Source organism: Spermophilus citellus (assembly GCF_964194105.1).
Source record: "Spermophilus citellus genome assembly, chromosome: 4".
In the NCBI taxonomy this organism is placed as follows: domain Eukaryota; kingdom Metazoa; phylum Chordata; class Mammalia; order Rodentia; family Sciuridae; genus Spermophilus; species Spermophilus citellus.
In genome coordinates, this window is record NC_138185.1 from 106,264,304 (window position 1) to 106,273,025 (window position 8,722).

Below are 8,722 nucleotides of genomic sequence, written 5' to 3' on the forward strand. Positions count from 1 at the left end.
TTTAGTTGTAGATAGACATAATGCCTTTATTTTATTTGTTTATTTTTATGTGGTGCTGAGGATCAAACCCAGTGCCCCACGCATGCTAGGCAAGCACTCTGCCATTGAGCTACAGCCCCAGCCCTATATTTTATTTTGAAACAGGATCTCATTAAGTTGTTCAGGGCCTCACTAAGTTGCCAAGTCTGGCTTTGAACTCATGATCTTCCTGCCTCTGCCTCCCGAGCTGTTGGAATTATAGGCATGTGCTACCATGCCTGGTTTACACTTTTCTTTTTTTACTTTGTAACTGGGTCTCTGGACTGGAACTTTCCATCATGTATCTATGTCACAAATCCTGTGGACTGTTTGGCTTTGGCTGCCTAGAACATAGCGATTACGGAGAGAGAACATATTGTATGTCAAAATTATCTTGTACTATCTCAGGCCCTTTAGAAAAATAGCCATTTTACTTTTTTATTATTATTATTTTTAGTTGTAGATGGACACAATATCTTTACTTTATTTATTTATGTGGTGCTGAGGATCAAACCCAGTGCCCCACGAATGAGAGTCAAGTGCTCTACCACTGAGCCACAACCCCAACCCTTATTTTTTAAACTTTTTTTTTTTTTAGTTGCAGATGGACACCATGCCTTTATTTTGTTTATTTATTTTTATATGGTACTGAGGATCAAACCCAGTGCCTCACACATGCTAGGCAAATGCTCTGCCACAGAGCTACAACCCCAGCCCGCTGTTTTACTTTTAACCTTTGTATCTGACTTAACATTCTCTCAACTATTAGGTAAACCTTTCATAATCTGTGTTTGTTGGTCCATCTGTTTGGTACTGGAAATATAATCCACGGTGCTTTAATATTGAGGTACATCCCCAGCCCTTTTTTATTTTGGGATGGGGTCTCATGAAATTGTTGAGGATGCCCTGGAATTTGTGATCCTCCTGCCTCAGTCTCCATAGTCACTGGAGAGGAAGGACCACTAGCTTCCACCAACCCTAAAGCTAAGAATGCCAGAAAATAACATCTGAGCCAGGCGTGGTGGTTCAGGTTTGTAATCCCAGCTTCTAGAGAGGCTGAGGGAGGAGGACTCCAAATTCAAGGCCAGTATTAACATTTTTTTTGTACTGGGGATTGAACCCAGGGATGCTTTATCACTGAGCGACATTCCCAGCCCTTTTTATTTTTTGAGACAGGGTCTTGCTAAGTTGCTTAGGGCCTCACTAAATTGCTGAGGCTGGTTTTGAACTCGTGATCTTCCTGCCTCAGCCTCTGGAGCCACAGGTGATCACCATGCCAGCCTCCACAATTTGATGAAAAATTTTTAAAAAGGTCAGGGGATGTAGCATAGTAACAAAGCACCCCAAGGCTTAATCCCCGTACCAAAACAACCAACCAAGAAACATAGAGATTTAGTTAGGCTGTGCTTTGTTAGAAATTCGTCAACCTTAATTTCCTCGGCATTTACCCTCAGAATGAGGAGGTAAAAACAGTTACCAGGAAGTTGCTTTTAATTTTGAAGGGCATCTGCTTCAGAACTGAGGATTGAAGACTGGGGCTCACACATGCTAGGCAAGGGCTCTACCACTTAGGTACATGCCCAGCCCTTTTTTAAAATTTTATTTTGATGCTGGGTGTGGTGGTGCATGCCTGTAATCCTAGCAACTCTGGGAAGCTGAGGCAGGAGAATCACAAGTTCAAAGCCAGCTTCAGCAATTTAGTGAGACTCTAACAATTTAGTGAGACTGTGCCTCAAAATAAAAAATTAAAAGGACTGGGGATGAGGCTCAGTGGTTAAGCACCCCTGGGTTTAATCCCTGTTTCTCCCCCCAAAAAATTTTTTTAAAATATTTTTTTAGATATTGATAAACCTTTATTTTATTCATTTTATTTTTATGTGGTGCTGAGAATCGAACCCAGTTCCTCACACATGCTAGGCAAGCACTCTGCCACTGAGCCACAACCCCAGCCCATCCAAAATTTTTTTTAATTTGAATTTTTTTTTTTTTTAATATTTATTTCTTAGTTTTCGGTGGACACAACCTCTTTGTTTGTAATGTGGTGCTGAGGATCGAACCTGGGCCGCACGCATGCCAGGCGAGCGCGCTACCGCTTGAGCCACAACCCCAGCCCCAATTTGAAATTTTTTTGTGGTACTAGAGTTTGAACCCAGGACCACATGGGTTAGGCAAGCATTATCCCACTAAGATACATCCCTGGCCCCAAAAGTTCTAAATTTTGATAAAGCCCAACTTATCTATTTTTCTTTTGTTACCTGTGTTCATAGTATTAGACACAAAATATCTTTGCTAAACCAGTGTCATAAGGATTTTCTTCTAAATATTTCATGGTTTAAGTGTTTACATTTAAGTTCTGGTTGTTTTTTCATAAAACTCATTTTAGAATAGTTTTAGATTTACAGAAAAATTAATGAAAGAGTACAGTACAATGTTTCCATAAACCCCACACCCAATTTCATTTTTACTGTTATAGGGCTGGGGATATGGCTCAGTTTGTACAGTATTTGCCTCGAATACACAAGGCATTGGGTTTGATTCCTCGCACCACAAAAATAAAACATAAAACCAATTTACCCTTTTACTAACATCTAGCTCATTATGGTACATTTATCACAATAGACCAGCTACTGGTGATATAATGTTAACTAAAGTCCAAACTTCAAGGGTTGGGGATGTGGCTCAGTGGTCTAGTGCCCCAGAATTCAATCCTCGGTACTGCCCCCCCCCAAAAAAAAGAAGTCCAAGCTTCATTCAAATTTCCTTTTGTTTTTATCTAATTTTTTTTTCCTGTTCCAGGATTCCTCCCAGGACAAATGCTACTTTAGATTTAGTTGTCCTGTTTCTTTAGGCTCTCTTAGCTCTGAGTTTCTGAAACTTTTCTTGTTTTTGATGACCTGGAGAGTTTGTTTCATTTTTACAAGACTGGGGACTGAGTCCAGTGCTGCTCTATCGCTGAGCCAATCTGCAGCCCTCTTTACTTATTTATTCATTTTATATTTAATTTTTTTTTTTTAGTACTGGGCTGGAGTTGTAGCTTAGCAGGAGAGCACTTGCCTGCGATGTGTGAAGCCCTGAATTCAATCTTCAGCACTGCATATAAATAAGCAAAAGATCCACTGACAACTAAAAACAACAACATCAAAAAATATTACTGGGGTTTAAACCCGAGGGAACTTTAAATTTGAGCTACATCCCAGCCCCCCCCCCCTTCACTTTTTGAGACAGGATTTTCCTAAATTGCTTAGGATTTTGCTAAATTGCTGAGGCTGATCCTGAACTTGTGATCCTCCTACCTCAGCCTCCAAGTGGCTGGGAATACAGGGAATGCACCTGGGAATGCACCACCACACCCAGCTTCTTCAGGTAGTTTGTAAACTGCCTCTCACCGGGATTGGGTATTTTGTGATTTTCATTCTGTTTTTTTGTTGTTGGGTATTGGGGACTGAACTCAGGGGCACTCAGCCTCTGAGCCACTGGGATTACAGGCCTGTGCCATTGCACCTGGCTGTGATTTTCATTCTTATTCCTTTTTTTTTTTTTTTTTTTTTGGTACTAGGGATTGAATTTAGGGGCACTCAGCCACAGAGCCACATCCCCAGCCCTATTTTTGTATTTTATTTAGAGATAGGTGATAAACTCAACTTAATTCCCTCTTAAGATTGGGATCCAGCTCATCACAAAGACATGAAAAATTAATTTCGGCTTTACTATAAATTACTGAGATTTCTAAACTTGCTTGGAATGCCTGCCCGTGCCTTGAACTCACCCAGGCCTGGTTTTCCCTGACCAGATAACAACCCTCTCTGAAACCTTAGTGGCTCCTCATAAATTCTGATGTTGGGATCTAAATTTACTCCCTAAGTGCTGAACCATTTAGTCCATTAACTTACTACCTGCCTTTGTATTATACTTGTCAAAACACCCCGTTCTCAAGACACCCCTGTTTTGCAACTTTTTGTGCCATAAAACTGAGCTTCTAGAGCCAGAGGACTGTCTTCTATTCCCACGGATTTTGGGAGAGGGACGGTCCTGGCCAGTCGGAATAACAAGCTTGCTTTAATTTGATTTAAATTGGAGTTGGAGGTCTTTTCTTTGTGTGGTGGTTTAACAACAGGGTCTCACTGAGTTGTTTGCGCCTCACTTTTGCTAAGGCTGGCTTTGCCATCCTCCTGCCTTAGCCTCCTGAGCCACTGTGATCTTCATTCTTATCTAACCTGTTGTTGCTAATCAGGTCAGGCCCTGGTCACCTGGGTGTGACTAGGTCCACACTGTCCTGGGCTCCCAGCATTGTTCACTGGAGCTGTTATCTAAAGTTCTTCATCTCTGCCCCTGCTTTGATCTCTAGTCAGGCTAAATTAAGGAATATGAAGTTTATTGTTTTCTCTTTCCACAAACTTTCTCCATCACTACTCTAAATGGAAAAGCAATTAAAGTTGAAACAAACAAGTATAAATAAATACCATTTAAACAGAACATGTTAGCTGGGCGCAGTGTGGCATGCCTAAAATCCCAGCTACTTAGGAGGTTGAGGCAGGAAGTTCAGCTTGGGCAATATAGTGAGACCCTGTCTCAAAGTAAAAGGGCTGGAGGTATAGCTCAGTGGTAGAGCACTTGCCTAGCATACATGAGGCTCTAGGTTCAATCCCTAGTATCAAAGAAAAAGTCTTGATGTAGGTAGGACTCACTTAAATATGCCAAGGTTGGAAAAAGGGGAAGGGATCTGACAGTTATTTTGCCAGATTCTGGACTATATATTTTACATTTATGATCTCATCTAGTTCTTAGAACAAGGAAAAGATCATCATCCCGTTTTATACATTTAAAGATTGAAACTAAGGGAAGTGAAGTTCCCTGCTCAAGCACTCACAGTTGATTGATGTATTATCTGTGTCTTTCCCCTTTCATTGAGGTCAGGGGCCATGCCTAGACTCCATAGTTTAGAAATACTAATTATTTAGTATTAATCAAATTAAGTATAATATTTAATCAAATAGTAATCAAATATAAATTTAATACTTATTCATCAAATGAGAAAACATCCTTGTCCCTACTAGAGAGATTTCTGTGCTGGCCCTAATATTACATTTTTTTCCCCTGGTACTGGGGATTGAACCCAGTTAGCATTTTACCACTGAGCTACATTCACATCCCTTTTATTTTATATTCTGGGACAAGGTCTCACTAAATTGCTTAGGGCTTCACTAAATTGTTGAGGCTGGCCTTGAAATTGCAATCCTCCTGCCTCAGCCTCCCCATTTGCTGAATTATAGACATGCACCACTGTACCCAGCCCAGGGCTGCTTTCCCATTGAGCTACATTTTAATTTTTAAATTTTGAGATAGGATCTCACTAAATCTGGCCTTGAACTTGTGATTTTCCTGCCTCAGCCTCCAGAATAGCTGGAATTATAGGCATGAGCCACTGTGCCCAGTTTGGCCTAATAAAACTTTGACTATTGGTGGACTCTCTAGAATGTAGGCTTTTTTGAAGCAGGAAAGAGCCAAGTCATCTCTTTGTCCTCACTGTCCAGCAGAGGGCCTGGTACTCAAGATACATGATAAATATGTATAATGAAAGAAGAAAGGGAGGTGGAAACTGAGGGAGGGAAGAAATGCACAGTTTGGCTGTACAGTTCATTTATTTCTGAACATAAATATTCTGCATCTTTAAGAATGGACACACAAGAATGGCAAAATTTTTTATTTGTTCTTTTTAGTTACACATGACAGAATGCATTTTGACATGTGACACATATATGGAGTATAAGTTCCCATTCTTGTGGTTGTACATGATATGGAGTTTTTTTTTATGATACGGAGTTTCACTGGCCATATATTCATATATGAACATAGGAAAGTTATGCCCAATTCATTCTACTATCTTTCCCATTCTCATTTCTACTGTCATTTCTTCATTCCCCTTAGTGAAATCCAATGAACTTCGATTCTTCCCTTCCCCTTCCTTTATTGTGAGTTAGCACCTGCATATCAGAGAGAACATTTGGCCTTCAATTTTTGCGGGGGGGGGGGGAAGGGGGAGGGTGATTGGTTTATTTCATTTAGCATGATAGTCTCTGATTCCATCCATTTACTGGAAAATATCATCATTTCATTTTTCTTTATGGCTGAGTAATATTTCATTGTGTATATATGCCACATTTTCTTTAAAAAATTTTTTTTGTAGTTGTAGATAGGCATCATGCCTTTATTTATTTTTTTATTTGGTGCTAAGGATTGAATTCAGTGCCTCACACAGGTTAGGCAAGCGCTCTGCCACTGAGCTGTAGCCCCAGCCCCTATATACCACATTTTCTTTGCCTGAGAATGGCAAATTTTAAAAGGAAACATGATCCTCTGCTAGCTGATAATGACTACACTTGACTGTGCCAGGTTTGTGCTGCCTCAGGTATTCTTCACAACAACCCAATACTGTTGTTCTTATGACTTATTTATGTTTAGTATTGGGGTTTGAATCCAGAATTATTATAGCACGAACTATATCCCTTACCCTTTTTGAAAAATTTAAAAAAAATTAAATGTCTTTTTGAGACAGGTTATGGCTAAATTGCCAAGGCTTATCCTAGAACTCAAAATCCTCCTGCTTCAGCCTCTCAAGTTGCTGGGATCACAGGTATGTGCCACTGTGAAATCAGATGCTATCTCTTCCACCACTGAATTTGTGATTTAGGAGGGAGAGGTGGTAGTGTAACGGGGTTCACTTGATGCTGTATGTTTTTCTTTTTCCTAGTCTTCTTTTGCCTAAACCTCCCTGATCTTCTTTTCCCTAAACTTCTCTTCCCTGATCTTCTCCTTCTTGATCTCACCTCCCTAATTTCGTTTTCTTTGAATCACCTCTATTAAAGCCCCGTTAGTAGGGATGGGCAGAATCACAGCCTTTGGGACAGGAGTCCCCTGTGTTTTCCTTTGCTAGCAAAGCAATCTTCTTTTTTCTCAAGACCTTGTTTTTTTTTTTTTTTTTTTTTTTTGAGAGAGAGAGAATTTTTTAATATTTATTTTTTAGTTTTTCAGTGGACACAAGATCTTTTTATTTTACTTTTATGTGGTGCTGAGGATTGAACCCAGTGCCCCGCACATGCCAGGTGAGAGCGCTACCGCTTGAGCTACATCCCCAGCCCCTTGAGACCTTGTTTTTTTAATTTATTTTTTAGTTATAGGTGGACACATATTTATATGGTGCTGGGGATCAAACCCAGTGCCTTACGCATAGTAGGCGAGCACTCTACCTCTGAGCCACAGCCCCAACCCCAAGGCTTGTTTTCATTATTAGATTGGCCTCAAGGATGAGGACAGAGCTTTCGGTTACAGTAGAGAAACTGAGAATTTTCAATTCTAACAAGTTTCCTTGTGATTTTTAGCACCTCTGGAAGGAAACAACACTTAAAAAGCACAGGCCCACCTGGGCTCAGTGGTGCACCCCTGTAATCCCAGTGATTTGGGAGGACAAGGTAGGAGGATTGCAAGTTCAAAGCCAGTCTAAGCAATTTAGGCAGGCCCTAAGCAACTTAGTGTGACTCTTGTCTCAGAATAAAATATATAAAGGGCTGGGGATGTGGCTCAGTGGTTAAGCGCCCCTGGGTTCAATCTCTGATACCAAAAGAAAAGAAAAGCACAAGCCTAGCTGGTTATAGTGATGCATGCCTGTTATTCCAGCCACTCAGCACGCTAAGGCAGGAGGATCTCAAGTTCCAGGCCAGCCTTGGCTGTTTATTATTTATTGGTACTGGGGACTGAACCCAAGGCTACTTTACCACTGAGTTACATCCCCAGCCCTTTTTTTAAGTTTTATTTTTTAAATATTTTTTTACTTGTCAATGGACCTTTATCTGTTCATTTATACATGGTGCTGAGAATTGAACCCAGTGCTTCACATGTGCTAGGCAAGTACTCTACCATTGATCTACAACCCTAGCCCTTTTTACTTTTTGAGCAGCACCTTCCTCAGGGTCTCACTGAATTGCTTAGGGTCTCACCAAGTTTCTGAGGCTGTTCTTGAGCTTGTGATTCTCCTGTCATAGCCTCCCTGGTCGCTGGAATTACAGGCATGCACCACCATAAGCCTGGGCAATTTAGTAACACCCTCAGCAACTCAGACCTTGTCTGGGAATGAAAAATAAAAAGAACTGGGGATGTGGCTCAGTGGTAAAAAGCTCCCTCAGGTTCAACAGAAAGAAAGAGAGAGAAAGAGAAGCATGGACCTTGTACCTAGTCCAGAGCTTGGCATGGAGACATGGAGAACCAATCACCTAAGTGCTGGATCAAAAAGAAAAAACAAAACAACACAACCCAAAATGCTCAATTATCTTCCAACAGCTGAGGGACAGAGGCTGGAGGGAAGGCCATACTGCCTTCTTGCTTTGGCACTTGGGATATATACCTCTTCTGTCTCCTCTGCCCCATAGGAAGAGGCTGGGTCAGATGTCCCTAGTTTCTGCTCTGAAAGTTTCTTTAGAGAGGATAAGAGACAGCACTTAGCTGTGTGTGATGGAATATATACCATAATCTCAGCTACTCAGGAGGGCAAGGCAGGAGGATCCCAAGTTCCAGGCCAGCCTCCGCAACTTAGTGAGATTCTGTCTCAAAATGAAAAATAAAAAGGGCTGGGGACGTAGCTAGTAGAGCTGCCTTTGCTTTAATCCCCAGTACCAGAAAACAAAACCACACAGGTGTATGCATTATGTGGACA